Source organism: Prinia subflava, chromosome 16 (assembly GCF_021018805.1).
Source record: "Prinia subflava isolate CZ2003 ecotype Zambia chromosome 16, Cam_Psub_1.2, whole genome shotgun sequence".
Lineage (NCBI taxonomy): Eukaryota > Metazoa > Chordata > Aves > Passeriformes > Cisticolidae > Prinia > Prinia subflava.
This window is the reverse complement of record NC_086262.1, coordinates 1896042-1909011: the sequence shown is the minus strand read 5'-3', so window position 1 is coordinate 1909011 and position 12970 is coordinate 1896042. Positions and strand designations below refer to the sequence as shown.

The window sequence follows — 12970 nt, the reverse complement described above, 5'->3', positions numbered from 1 at the left end:
GCAATCTCTGTGCCTGACTTTGCAGCACGGGCTGGCTGCGAGGATCAGCTGATGCCAGGAGCAGCGGCCGTGGGATGTGGGCCAGAGCGGGCCCTGGGGCGGGGGCACGGCCCAGTGCACACCACCTCGGCCCTCGGGCTGTCCTGGGGCTTGGACTGGGCTTTGCCATGGCAAGGAGAACAATTTGTGAGGGGGAGGTTGCCCCTTGCTGGGCTCACAGCACGATGCCCCCCCGGGGGGAGTCCAGCCCCCCTCCCACCTTGGGCAGGACAGCACCGGCACGGGAAGGGTCACCCATGGCTTAACTCAGCCTGCAAGGGTGGACGTGCCCACCTCAGTCCCACAGCTGGGCCAACTCCCAGGATAAAATACCAGTTCTGGAGCTGCAAGGAATGCCCCTTGTCCTTGGTACCAGTCGTGCCCTACAGAGGGTCCCTGCCTCTGCCCCCGGTGCCTCCCACCCACCTCTCCCCCAGCCCCAGGCTCCAGCCCTGCCAGCAGCATCTGCTGCTCCTTTTCCAGCCCCTCCATCTCTCCCTGGACTGGGAACCACCCTGAGCACAGAGCTTGGGGTTCCCTGGTGCTGCACAGAGGACCCAGGCTGGGTCCCATCCTCCTCAGGCTGCTCAGGATGCAGCTTGTTCTGTTTGTCCATCCTCCTGTCCAGAACCTTACTGAGGACCTTTTCCTAGTTCCTTTCACTGGGATCCTGCTCAGCCCCTCGGTCCCCAGCCTGGCTGAAACCTGAGGTTATCTTGCCCATCTTGTTGATGTTCACAGGGTTTCTCTTGACCGGAATTTCGGGCTTCTTGAAGTCCACCTGGAGTGAAGGTCTGCCACTCTCCCACCCCTTCCCCCAGATTAGCCTCACCTGCAAGGCAAGGGTGCAATTCCCTCCTCATCCAGCCCTGTGATGAGGTTTGGGAACAGCCTCGGTGCTGACCCTGCCACCAGCATCACCTGGGCACTGAGAAACGGGGAAAAACTCATGGAAAGGAGAGCAGGGAGAAACCTGGAGAGCTGTAGCTGCTCCCAGAGCCTTGCTGGAGCACAGGCTGCCTGTGGCTGCCCTGCTGCTCCTGCAGGGACACGGGCTCTCCTTGGGGCCGCGCGGCTTGGGATGCTCTGGGGCAGAGCTGCTGAGGGCCACGCTCGGTTAAAGAGCTGCTGCAGAGGGAAGGGAGGGGCAGATCCTGGCTAGGAAAGACCTTGGGGTGGCCTTGGGGCTGCAGGGAGCAGGTCTGGCCGGGCAGATTTATGGCCCAGAGCTGTCTGGCCCCGTTGCTGCAGTGTGCCGTGGGGTATCTGTGCAGGGGGGACTGTCACCCCCTCACAGCCTGGGGAGGCCTCGTGTGGGGTGGGTAGGAGCTGAGGCTGGGGGCTCTGGAGCTCCAAAGCGTGTCCATGGGGGGAAAGAGGGGAGGGCACTGCAGCCCTGGCATGGAGGAGCCCCCCCGGGCTCTGTGGAAGGAGCAGCTGCTGGCACAGCACCACTGAGGTGGAACCAGCCCTGCCCTGCACCTGACACATGGAACGTTTCTCTGCCTGGCTCTTCCAGCTGGAAACTTGAATGGAAAGTTCTTTCTTCCCTTGAGCAGCAGCCCGTGGGGTCAGTGTTCGAGCTGGAACACTGCGCAGCCACCCAGGAGCTGGCTGGCCACCATCACATCCCCCTGCAAGCCACCAGGGGGGCTGGGCTGGGCTCCATGTCCCGCTTGGGAGCACCCAGGGCTCCAAGCAACCCCTCCACCACCACCTTTGGCTCTTCCAGAGGTTTGGACCTGGGTGGGGCTGCCTCCTCCCCCACGGGAGGAAGGTCAGTGTAGCAAATATGGAGCTGCATGCTAATGCTGCCTCTGTCACATCTTGTTTAACTTCTCTTCAGTGGCCAGGGACCTGCTGGAGGAGGCCAGAGGAGGCCACAGAGATGCTCCGAGGGCTGGAGTTCCTCTGCTCTGAGCCAGGCTGGGAGAGCTGGGGGTGCTCATCTGGGGAGGAGAAGGCTCCAGGGAGAGCTCAGAGCCCCTGCCAGGGCCTGAAGGGGCTCCAGAAGAGCTGGAGAGGGACTGGGGACAAGGGCTGCAGGGACAGGACACAGGGAATGGCTTCCCCTGCCAGAGGGCAGGGATAGATGGGAGATTGGGCAGGAATTGTTCCCTGGGAGGGTGGGCAGGCCCTGGCACAGGGTGCCCAGAGCAGCTGTGGCTGCCCCTGGATCGCTGGCAGTGCCCAAGGCCAGGCTGGACATTGGGGCTTGGAGCAGCCTGGGACAGTGGGAGGTGTCCCTGCCATGGCAGGGATGGAATAAGATGAGCTCTAAGATCTCTTCCAGCCCAAACTGTGCTGGGATAATGATGATTCTTTGATCTCAGAGGCAATTTTGTGATGTGCCCTTGAGGTCTAACAGTCCCATCCTGCCCATCCTGGGAGCTGGAGCTCTGTTCCCTGGGCTGACCAGGGCTGCTGCAAGCAGCAGGGTCCTGCTCTTGGCCACACTGTCCCTGTGTGGGGATGACAGAGGGGACTGTCACACCAGCAGCTCCAGGGATCCCTCCATGCCCTCAGTGCAGCCTGGTCAGGGCATGCAGGGCCCTGCTTGGGGCACAGTGAGGAGGACCCAGCTCTGTCCTGTCTGTGTCCTACTTGTCCCTTCCCCCTCCTGCTCCTCTTTTCATTCTCCAGGTCCATTTTAAATCCTCCAAGTGTCTTTCCAGACTCCAGAGCTGGGATTTCCGTGCTGGGAGTGGGGTTGCAGGGCATTGCATGTGGGTGTTCACAGCTCCATTAATGAGCCTGGATGCCTCAGCAGGATGAGCTTCCAGCCTCTCCAGAGCTGGAGAAGAGCATCCAATCCCCTCCACAGCGACCACTCCTGCTCCTCTGAGAATTGCCTTTGAAAGCCTTTGCAAATTGGAATGAAAATGTTTTTCCTACAGAAAACGGTTCTGCTTTGGCTTGATGTGAACCACAGCACTGGCTCCTCTCAGATCCTTGTTCCATCAGGGTTCATCCCCTGGGGAATGAACAAGAGAGTCAGGAGCAAAAGCAAAAGATGGGTTGAGAGTTTCTTGTCCCAGAGAAACCCAGCTGGAGCCAGAAGGGGTTAGAGCATGAGGAGATGGGGCTGGGAGGTGAGGATGGTCCCAGGGTGGGAGCAGGAAGGTGGTAAATACCTGAGAGACATCAGGGTCTTTGGGGGACACAGACAGAGGCAGAAGAGCCAGGGAAAAGCGAGATCCTGACCCAGGAGTGGTGCATGGCATCAAACATGCTGGGGCTGCAGGAGATCCCAAAGCCCCAGGCCTGCAGCTACCCCTGGAGCTGTGTGGCCTCAGAGTCCCAGGACGTCAGGAGCTACCCTGGAGTCCCAGGGCTGCAGGAGCCCACAGGGGCTCTGGTGAGATCCTGAAGCCTTGGGGCTGCAGAGGCCCTGGGGGTCCCAGGGAGATCCAGAGCCCCAGTGCCACCACAGCCATGGGGCTGCAGTGAGCACAGGGACCCAAATGGGACCCCAAGGCCCCAAAGTGACAAGAACAGGATCCTTGAGAGATTCCACATCCCCCGTGGGACCCCAGAGCCCTGGTGAGCCCCAAATCTACAGGGACCCTGAGTGCCTGGAGAGACCCCAGAGCCTCAGAGCTGCAGGGACCCCTGGGTGCCTTGGGGAGACTCCAGGGCCCCATGGCACCAGGGACCCCCAGACTCCTGAAGACACCCCAGACCCCTGGAGACACCCCAGGGCTTTGGGCTGCAGGGAGCCCTGAGCACCTGGAGAGACCCCAGAGCTCCAGTGAGACCCCAAAACCCCAAAGTTCCTGGGAGGACCCCAGAGAGACCCAGGGGACTGCGGGGCCTGCCCAGCTCTGACCCCATCCAACCCACCCAAACCCTCGTACAAACCCATCGGGCAGTGCCACCCCACCCCTGCAGGAAAACCCTGTCCCCCGCACAGGCGACAGCCCCGGGCCAGTGCCACCTTGCCCGGGACCCGCGCGTGCAGTCTGGTGCTCGCCCACTGGGTGTCACGCGTGCTCCACGGACGAGAGCGACACCGCCAGCACCGGGAGCGGCCGGGGACAGGGGGGAGCAGGGCTGCCTGCCGGCACCAGCAGCGCCCCATGCTCCACGCTGATGTCCCCAGCTCGGCTGCGGGGGACGCTCTCCGCAAATTTCACCGTTAAACAGAGGATGGGATGGAAATTCCCGGGAATTTCCCTCCTCCTCCAGCACCCAGCGCTGCCATTGCACGGCTGCTGCTCCTGGCAGCTCCGAGCAGCCCAGCCCGTCAAGCTCAGGCACCCCGAGCCCTCCCAGAGCGGGGACAGCACGGACATGCTGCACCTGGCACCTCCAGCTCTAACATGGAGCTTTTGTTGCCCCTTGGGGAGTTTCTGATGTCAGGAGAAGTGTCTGTGTGTGGGGGGGGTTGCCCCACACGGTCCTTGCAGCCGGGACCCTGCACAGTCGGGGTGCCAGCCCCGCTGGGTCCCAGCTGGCAAAGCACGAGAGGGGGTGGCGGAGGCTGCCAGGCACATTCCCGGGGGCTGGCACTGCTCTCAGCGGCGTGGAAGGGTGGGGTGGGGTTCTCCTGCCCATCCACGCAATGAGGTCTGGCCTCAGCTCCGCCCTGGAGAGCCCCGGAGGAGGGCAGTGCGTGGGGTGGGCTCCCTGGGGTCCCCCAGCAGCTCTGTCCCACTGCAGGGGGCTCAGAAGGTCCCGTGGGTTATGTGACTCCATCCATTGGAGGGCGGGGATGAGATGAGCTTTAAGGTCCCCTCCACCCCAAGCCGCACTGTGATTCCTCCCTTCCCTGAGTCCCCACGTACCCTCTGCCACTCCTTCCTGTCATCCAATGACTGCCACTCCCCTCCTGTCCCTCTACTGTGACCCTGTGTCCCCCTTTCCTGTCTCTCCTGCCTCCCCTGCTCCTTGTTTTCAATGAATCCTCCTCCTCAGGGCTGCTCAGGGGACAGCCAGGCTCACGTCCCCCCTTTCTTGGGGCCTGGATCATCCCTCCCTGCCCATCCTGGGCCCCTGCACCACCCCTGGCTCCCCAAACTCCCTCCCTGCTCCCCCACATTATTCCCATGCTGGCAGGCAGGGATTTGGCACCCACAGCCCCACGGCTGCCAGGCCAAGGCTTATTTGCACAGAGCCCCAGCCGGGCATCAGGATGATTTAAAAGGACTGTGAAAAATGTAGTTATTTTTTCCTCTTTCAGCTGCGAGTCAATACTCGGGGAAGGATGTTTAATTATCTTTGTCACCCTCCTAAATCTCTTTATGAGAAGGTTTGGCTGCAAATCTCCACATCATTTCAAAGTTATTGGCTAGCGCGGCGCACAGCGACACAGTAAATTAGCTGGGCGCAGCAGGCGTGGGTGCTCCAGCCACTGCCAGGCCTGCACGTGCCTGGTCCCCTCCTCCCGGGGCTGTCACAGGGTGGGTGGCAGCAGGGAAGCCCCTGCCAGCCCAGGAGTTAGGGCTGCTGTCCCCTCCAGGTGTGGGCACAGCTGGTGGCCGTGCCCTGGTACACGCCCAGTCCCTGGGGACCTGCATTTCCTGTGGGGTGCAGGGTGCAGGGGACATGGGACAGCCAGGACCACCCCAGAGTGACATCCTGCACCCTGAGCTCTGTCATTCTGGGGGGATAACCCCAGCACTGCCAGCCCAGCCCAGGGAGTGCTGTCCCCAGAGCCGGGCTGTGGTTACCCGGTGCAGGATCACCCTGGGCTGACAGATGGAACACGATGGAGCTGAGGCATCCTAAGGATGCCGGGTCCACCCGGCTGCTCTGAGCCCCCGAACTGCCCAGGCCCCCGTGAAGGCAGATGGGAGTGTGGGGGGCTGGGATCCAGTGCTGGGTCCTGCTGCCATTCCAGGGCAGGAGCCACCCTGGGTGCAGGGCTGGATGCTGCAGGGTGGTGGCCATGGGCCAGTGAAAATGCAGGATGGAGAGCAGGCATGCAAAACGGGTTGGAGCTCCCCCAATCAGCATCCCTGGAGGCAGCACCCACCATGCCCTAACCCTCCCCCGTCCTCATGCAAAACCCGCCGAGCCGGGGCTGGGCTGGAGACCCGAGATACGCCGGAACAAAATCCCACCTTCCCGATAATGCCTTTTATTGGACTAGGTGACACGCAGGCTTTAGGGGGATAGCGGGAGAATCCTCTCGGCTCATCCGCAGAAAGGATTTCCACAGCCCTCCCGGCGGCTTGTCAGTCCCTGAAGAGTTATTACCTCCCTCCGCAGGGCTGTGTGTGCCGGAGCTCAGCGAGGCCCTACCCCTCCACGCTGCTTACAAAGATTATGCCGCCTTGGAATAAGCTCCATGAGCGCTGCTGCCGTCGCATCAGACGGGAGCTAATCAGAAAATTAGCAGGGAAAGAAACTTCGTGGCAGGAACTTATCTCCGGCACGGGCGCGATGTTGCTCCGGCTGTTGCTGCTCCCGCTGCTCCCACACCCAAAACTTCCTTGGATTGTGGTGCTGAAACCCAGTAAAAGCTCATCCCATCCCTGCCATAGGCAGGGACACCTTCCACTGTCCCAGGCTGCTCCAAGCCCCAGTGTCCAGCCTGGCCTTGGGCACTGCCAGGGATCCAGGGGCAGCCACAGCTGCTCTGGGCACCCTGTGCCAGGGCCTGCCCACCCTCCCAGGGAACAATTCCTGCCCAATCTCCCATCCATCCCTGCCCTCTGGCAGTGGGAAGCCATTCCCTGTGTCCTGTCCCTCCAGCCCTTGGCAGTTGTCTCTCTCCATGTTCCTGCAGCTCCTTCAGGCCCTGCAAGGCCACCCTGAGCTCACCCCAAAGCTTCTCCTCTGCAGGTGAACAATCCCAGCTCTCCCAGCCGTTCCTCCCAGCAGAGCTGCTCCATCCCTCTGCTCATCCTGGTGCCTCCTCTGGCCTGGCTCCAGCAGCTCCAGCTCCTTGCTGTGCTGGGCCCCGGGGCTGGGGCAGCTCTGCAGGTGGGCTCTGACCTGAGCACAGGGGATGGGGCAGAATCCCCTCCCCTGCTGCCCATGCTGGGGCTCAGCCCAGGGCTGGGGGTTCTGGGTCAGGGCAGGTCCAGCTCTCACCCCCAGCAGGCCCAGGTCCCTCTCCCAGGGCTGCTCCAGCTGCTCATCCCAGCCTGGACTGACCCTGGGATTGTCCCAACCCAGGGGCAGCTCCAGCACTTGGTGTTGTTAAACCTCCTAGGCCACTCCTCGGCCTTGTACAGGTCCTGTAGCCACCTACAGCTCTGCCCACCCCTGGCTGAGCGATGTGTCCCGTGTGATGTCACCCAAGCCCCTGGGTGCCCACTCAGGACAGAGGTGGTGTCACTGTGACATCAGTCCCCACGCCGCGGTGGCACCTCGGGGAGCAGCGCTGGACAGCCAGTGCCACCCTGTCCTGTGCCAGGGGCAGGGCCAGGAGCTTTGATGGGGCAGGGATCTCTCAGGGTGATTAAAATGCTCTGTCTGTGGTGTTGGAGCCCCAGCGGCAGGGAGAGTCACAGAGCTCTGAGCTAGACAATGGCATTTCCTGCCACCGCCAGCCCCGGCCTCTGCAGGCTTCATCAGTGCCACGAGTCCAGCGAGGGGACACACAGAGGGGGAGAGACCCCTCCCCACTGCCCCAGCCCTACAGAGCCTCTGTGAGACCTCCAACACAGCCAGAGGGGTAGGACAGGGGCCCCACTGTCCCCAGACCTGTCCAGTCCCTCCATGGCACCCAAAATACAGTGAAAAGGGGGTGGCAGGGATCCCTCCCCGCTGCCCTCAGCCCCTCTGTGGGACCCCAAATGCGATCACACCCCAGCTTGGGGGCTCTCGATGGGATGCCTGAGCCCCGTGTGGCTCAGTGCTGTGGCACAGAGGTGTTGGTGGCACTGAGGGGGGGTCACAGGGACTGTGGTGACATCCCCGTGCCCCTGCCCGCTGCTGGGCTCTGCCACAGCCCCAGTTTGGGAATGGTGGCTCCAGCCGTAGCAACAGTTACTACGATTTCCTTTTCCCATTCCCTTTTCCCAACTCCATCGTCTTCCCATGGCAGCTCTGGCGCTGCCGGGGATGTGTTTACAGGCAATTAAAGCTCATTAATTGCACGTACAAGCAACAGAAGCCCCGCGGCAATACGGGAGGGGGAGTCCCGCAGGGGACAGAGCCAGCCCCGACCATCCCTGGCTAATCCAGAGAGATATGGGGGGCGAGCGGGGTCTGCAGCCCCCTGGGGTGACGCTGGGCTGAGCCTGGCCTGGGGCGGTGGGCGATGGGGGATGTGCGTGGCTGCTGTGCTGGGTGTCACCTGCTCAGCAGCCCTGCGGGGACATTAACCCGGGCACCGAGTGCTGCCAGCACCCAACTGAGGGGCAAAGGGGTAAGCCCGCAGCTACCCCCTCCTCCTGGGGGTACCAGCCCCTCATTCCCCGCTGCAGCCCAGCGCTGTGCCCCGGGGATGGGTTCAGCTCCCATCTCGGCGGGAGGGAGCGGGGCAGGATCCTGCTCGGGGCTCTCTCCGCACGTGTCTGAGCAGAGCTGGCACCGGCAGGGGCCGAGGCGCTGCTCCCCAGCTCGGGAAGACAGCGGGGAAACAATAGGGTTCGTTAGCAGGAGCAGAAAAACCTTCTCGCGGGCTGAAATGAGGCTTTGATTGGGAACAGATGCGGGAGAGAAGGTACCGGCACGGCTCGGGCACAGGGCCAGGCGCCAGCCCGCCCCTGCTCCCCGCTGCGGGGAAGGGAAGGGAAGGGAAGGTGCGGGAAGGGAAGGGAAGGTGCGGGAAGGGAAGGTGCGGGAAGGTGCGGGAAGGTGCGGGAAGGTGCGGGAAGGTGCGGGAAGGGAAGGGAAGGGAAGGGAAGGGAAGGGAAGGGAAGGGAAGGGCCCTTCCCGCTGTCCTGCCTGCTCCAGGGCTGCTTCCCTGGCAGGCAGCAGGAGAGGTGAGCGGTGGAACAGCGCCCGGGATGCACCTGGCTGCGGGACACAGGTGGCTGGATCCCATCCTGGGTGCCAGGGGTCCTGCAGCGTTCCTGCAGGGATGAGCTGTCCCCGGGCTGGGCGGGGTCGCTGCCGGGGGTTCGTGCCGAGGGTGCTCTGCCCGAGCGGGAAGAGCTGTGAGCCCAGGATTTATCCTGCCGGGAGGGATGCAGGACTGCGTGTGATGCTGAGCCCTGTGCCCCACACGCTGCTGCAGGGCCAGCACAAAAAATGCAGGGAAAATCCTGCTGTGGCTTCCAGCTCATCTTCCTCCTCTTCTTCCTCCTCCAGCGCTGGGCCCACCAGGACAACCCACAGCTCTGCCAGGCTGAGGCCAAGGGCACAGCTCAAAATCAAGACTAATCATGCTGCTGCTGAAATCCCGTGCCCTGCTGCGCACAGAGAGCCCGGCGTGCGTGGATCTGGGCCCTGGGGTGCCGGCAGAGGTGCCTGGGGGCACGGTGCTGTCAGCAGGAGATGGAGAGGGGCTCAGCAGGGCCTGACCCTGAGCCAGCTTTCCCTCCTTCCCTCCCTCCGACTCTCTCTCTCCTGCAGGGCCGTGACGTGTGGGAACTGCAGGAGGAGCTGCCCATATTCCTGATCCCTGCTGGATCTGGGCTCAGGAATGTCCTGCCACCCACGAGCGGGAGAAGAGAGCACCACGCTGCCCTTTGGGAGCCCCCAGATTCTGCACCAAAGACCTGCAGAGGGTCCTCACCCCGCTCGGAGGCAGCACAAGCCTTTTCCCCCCCGAACGCCACCCCCAAGGCTGGGAGGCGGCCGTGCCCTCATTCCTGGGAGGGGATGCAGGAGGGTGGGATGGGACACAGAGCCCACCCAGCGAGGCTGCAGACACCCACCCAACCCCAGGCCACCTCACCATGTCTGCCCCGGCGCTGGGGGCGCAGGGCTGGGGGCGCTGCCAGCACCCAGCTGGGCATGAAGGATCAATACTCACGTGAGCTCCCAGCACCCCAGGGAGCGGGAAGGGCTCCGTCCACCTCTCCCCCCGGCTCGGTGGCAGCAGCAACAGCGCCTCTGGAAGCTGCTTGGCTCCCTTTAACCCTTTCCTGGTGGGGCTGGTTGCCAGCGGGCCGGGTCCCCCTGCGCCCCCCGCCCCCAGCGGCGGCTCCGGCGGGAGGCAATCGGCGGGCGCGCGCTGCAGAGCGGCGCTTTTCTTCTCTAATCTTCTTATTTCATTTTAGCATTTACAATACAGCCAGCCGGTAATCCTGACATCAAACACGCCACGCGCACTTCCAAGCCGCACCGACGTCAGGCTGCGCGAGCGCTGGCAGGAGCTGCCAGCTCCGACGGCTCCAGATAAGGCAGGCAGGAAAGACAAGGAAAGCAGCTCTGCCAGCAGCATGAGCAGGCACTGCGCCCTCCAGAGCCCTTGGGCCACCCACAGGGTGCAGGAGCCACGGCTGGGGTGAGGTGGGTGCTGGCTGTGCAGGGCAGGTTTGGTCTCCAGTGAGGGGTTGGAGTCGAAGTCACTCAAAGTGGCAGAGCTGGGGGACCCTGCTGGTGCCCACTCATCCACCCCCCTCTGCCCTGGAGCTGCACGGGCCTCTGGCATCCTGGGGAAGGAGCTGGACACCTTTAGGTGGTGCCAGTGCCACCTCAGCCTGTGCTGCAGGGGGCAGGAGCCATCCCAGTGCTCAAGGCTCTTCCCAGTCTCCACCTCACTGGAGCTTCCTTTGGTTTCCAGGCATAGCAGATGGACCTTGGTTGGGGTTCCTGGGGAATCCACCTGGAATGCTGGAATGTGCCCCCTCCCCCGCAGGAGGGCAGTGCATGGGGTGTGGGGACAGCATGTGACACCCAACACCCACAGGCACCACCCTGTGGGGTGCACTGGGCTGGTGGCAGAGACATGAGGGCTGCACAGTCCCTGGTGCCCATGGGGCCATTTCCCCACTCCCATCACCACCTCCTCTTTGATGGACACCAAGTGCTGGCACAGGAACTCCTGAGGCTGGGCAGGCCCTGGCACAGGGTGCCCAGAGCAGCTGTGGCTGCCCCTGGATCCCTGGCAGTGCCCAAGGCCAGGTTGCCCAGGGCTTGGAGCAGCCTGGGATGGTGGAAGGTGTCCCTGCCCAGTGGAAGGAGATGAACTTTGAGATGCCTTCCAACCCAAACCGAACCTTTCTGGGATTCTGTGAAGCACTTCCCCGCTCCCACTGCAGTGACAGGGACCCACCAGCCTTGCAGAGTCCCTGGGCTTTTCTTTCCCAGCCTGGTGTCCTGTTCCAGCTGCTGGGAGATTCCTGGAGTTTCCCTGGAGCTGAAGTGTTCTGCAGGGCTGGATCAGGGCAGGGGGATGAAGGGTGAAAGAGGCAGAAAATGATTGATCCCCTCTCAGGCCGTGCTGAGGATGGGACCCCCGCCCAGATCCCTCTCATGGTGGTTCCTGAGGGCACCCTGAGGCTCAGCGAGGCTTTGCCATGTGCCAGGATGGTGTCCTGTGCCCACACAGCTTCACCATCCTCTTCCTCAGCCCATGGAGGAGGAAGGAGCCCAGCAAACACAGCCCGGCACTGGCAGCAGCAGGGGCTGTGAGGAACGAGCAGCAGGAGGAGGACTCGTGTCCCCGTGAGAACCTCAGCCCTGCCCCTTGCTCTGTGCCAGCTGGGCACGGGTCTGGTGTGGGGTCACCTCGCACAGAACAGTCTCGGGTCTAATCCAAGTCTCACCATTTGGGATCTAATCAGCACTGAAGTAAGTAGCTTCTTTCTTTATTTTCCCCCCTCCTCTTTTAAGGCAGCGAAGAGCTGCGACTCAATAGGAATTAATTTGCCTAATTAGTGTCTTTGGGAAGCTCTCTCTCGCGCGCATGCCCCGATGGGGGAGATTCCAGGTCTGCGGAGGCTGTGCCTGGTGGGAGCTGCCCGGGATCCTTCCCTCGCCTCTTCCCGCCGCTGCAGACAGCACCGCCCCGCATCCCGCGGGACGCAGCCCCCATCGCGGGGTGCCCCTCGCCGCGCTGGCACCCCGGGGCCCGGCCGGGGTGGGCGGGGGCGGGGGCCGGCCCGGGGGCGCGGGAGCGGGCGGCTGCCAGGGAAGATGAATGGTTTTAATCACACCGCTTACAGGGCACCATCTGAAGTTTCGTGTAAGTTATGATAGCGACAGTTTGCACGAAAATTGTATTTCCAGGCTTCATTGACTGGCTTAATGAGAATCTTTACGTGTCAGATATTAAATTAAGAAATTAAAGAGCTGTTTCGGTGTGTATAGACTCCTTCCCTCGCACTGAGCTGCTTCTTCCAGATCAATCAGGAACGCGCCTCTAGAAAAGATGGGAGAAGCCTTTGATTTTCTGTCACCGGGGAAGTGAATCTAATACGCGTTGGCACCTAATTCATGTTTTATTAAAAGGCATGAGGTGGATGCTGCTGGCCCCCGCCTCTGCCCGTTGCCCTCGCCGGGAGGAGGGAGCAGCCCCGGCACTGCCACCCTCGGCTCTCGGCACTGCCTGGCTGTCACACGTGTCCCAAGTGCCAGCATCCCCGGGCTGAGGACACCAGGAGGTGCCAGGCACTGCCTGTGCTAGCCGGAGATTCAGGTCAGCTCAGGAAAAGCCACGCTGGAATCACCAGGTTGGAAAATGTTGCTGTTCTCCTGTGTGGCATCCCTGCTTTCCTTCCTGTGCTGGCTGAGTTTGACCTGAATTCCCTGATCCTTTTGGTCTCTTCCCTCTGATTTTGCCGGGAACGAGTACTCAGCCAGTCACTCCCCAGCTGGACAGGGGAAGATGTCACAGCCATGGGGAGGGACTCGGGTGGCCAGAGGACAAGGAGCAGGGCTGGGCATGGACAGGATCCCGGGCTGGGTGGGGCAGAGAATCTCTGAATGCCACAGACACCAGAGACAAACAGCTGGCACAGGAATGTGGAGAGTCACCCCGAGATCATGGACCCCAGGGATCAACGTCCCCAGGCAGGGACACCCAGGTACAGCAGGGATCAGTGCCCTGGGTGAGGACAGCCAGGGATAAATGTCCCTGGGT

The 12970-nt window shown here is 62.5% G+C and overlaps 1 long non-coding RNA gene across 1 annotated transcript; it reads left to right on the top strand.

Annotated features, from left to right (window-relative positions):
• The first annotated feature begins 8573 nt into the window (after window positions 1–8573).
• LOC134558848 (uncharacterized) lies at window positions 8574–11876 on the top strand. The gene is made up of 4 exons (XR_010082419.1): window positions 8574–8659; window positions 9250–10395; window positions 11459–11679; window positions 11767–11876. It is a non-coding gene; the product is annotated as an uncharacterized LOC134558848 (long non-coding RNA).
• The last annotated feature ends 1094 nt before the right edge of the window (window positions 11877–12970 follow it).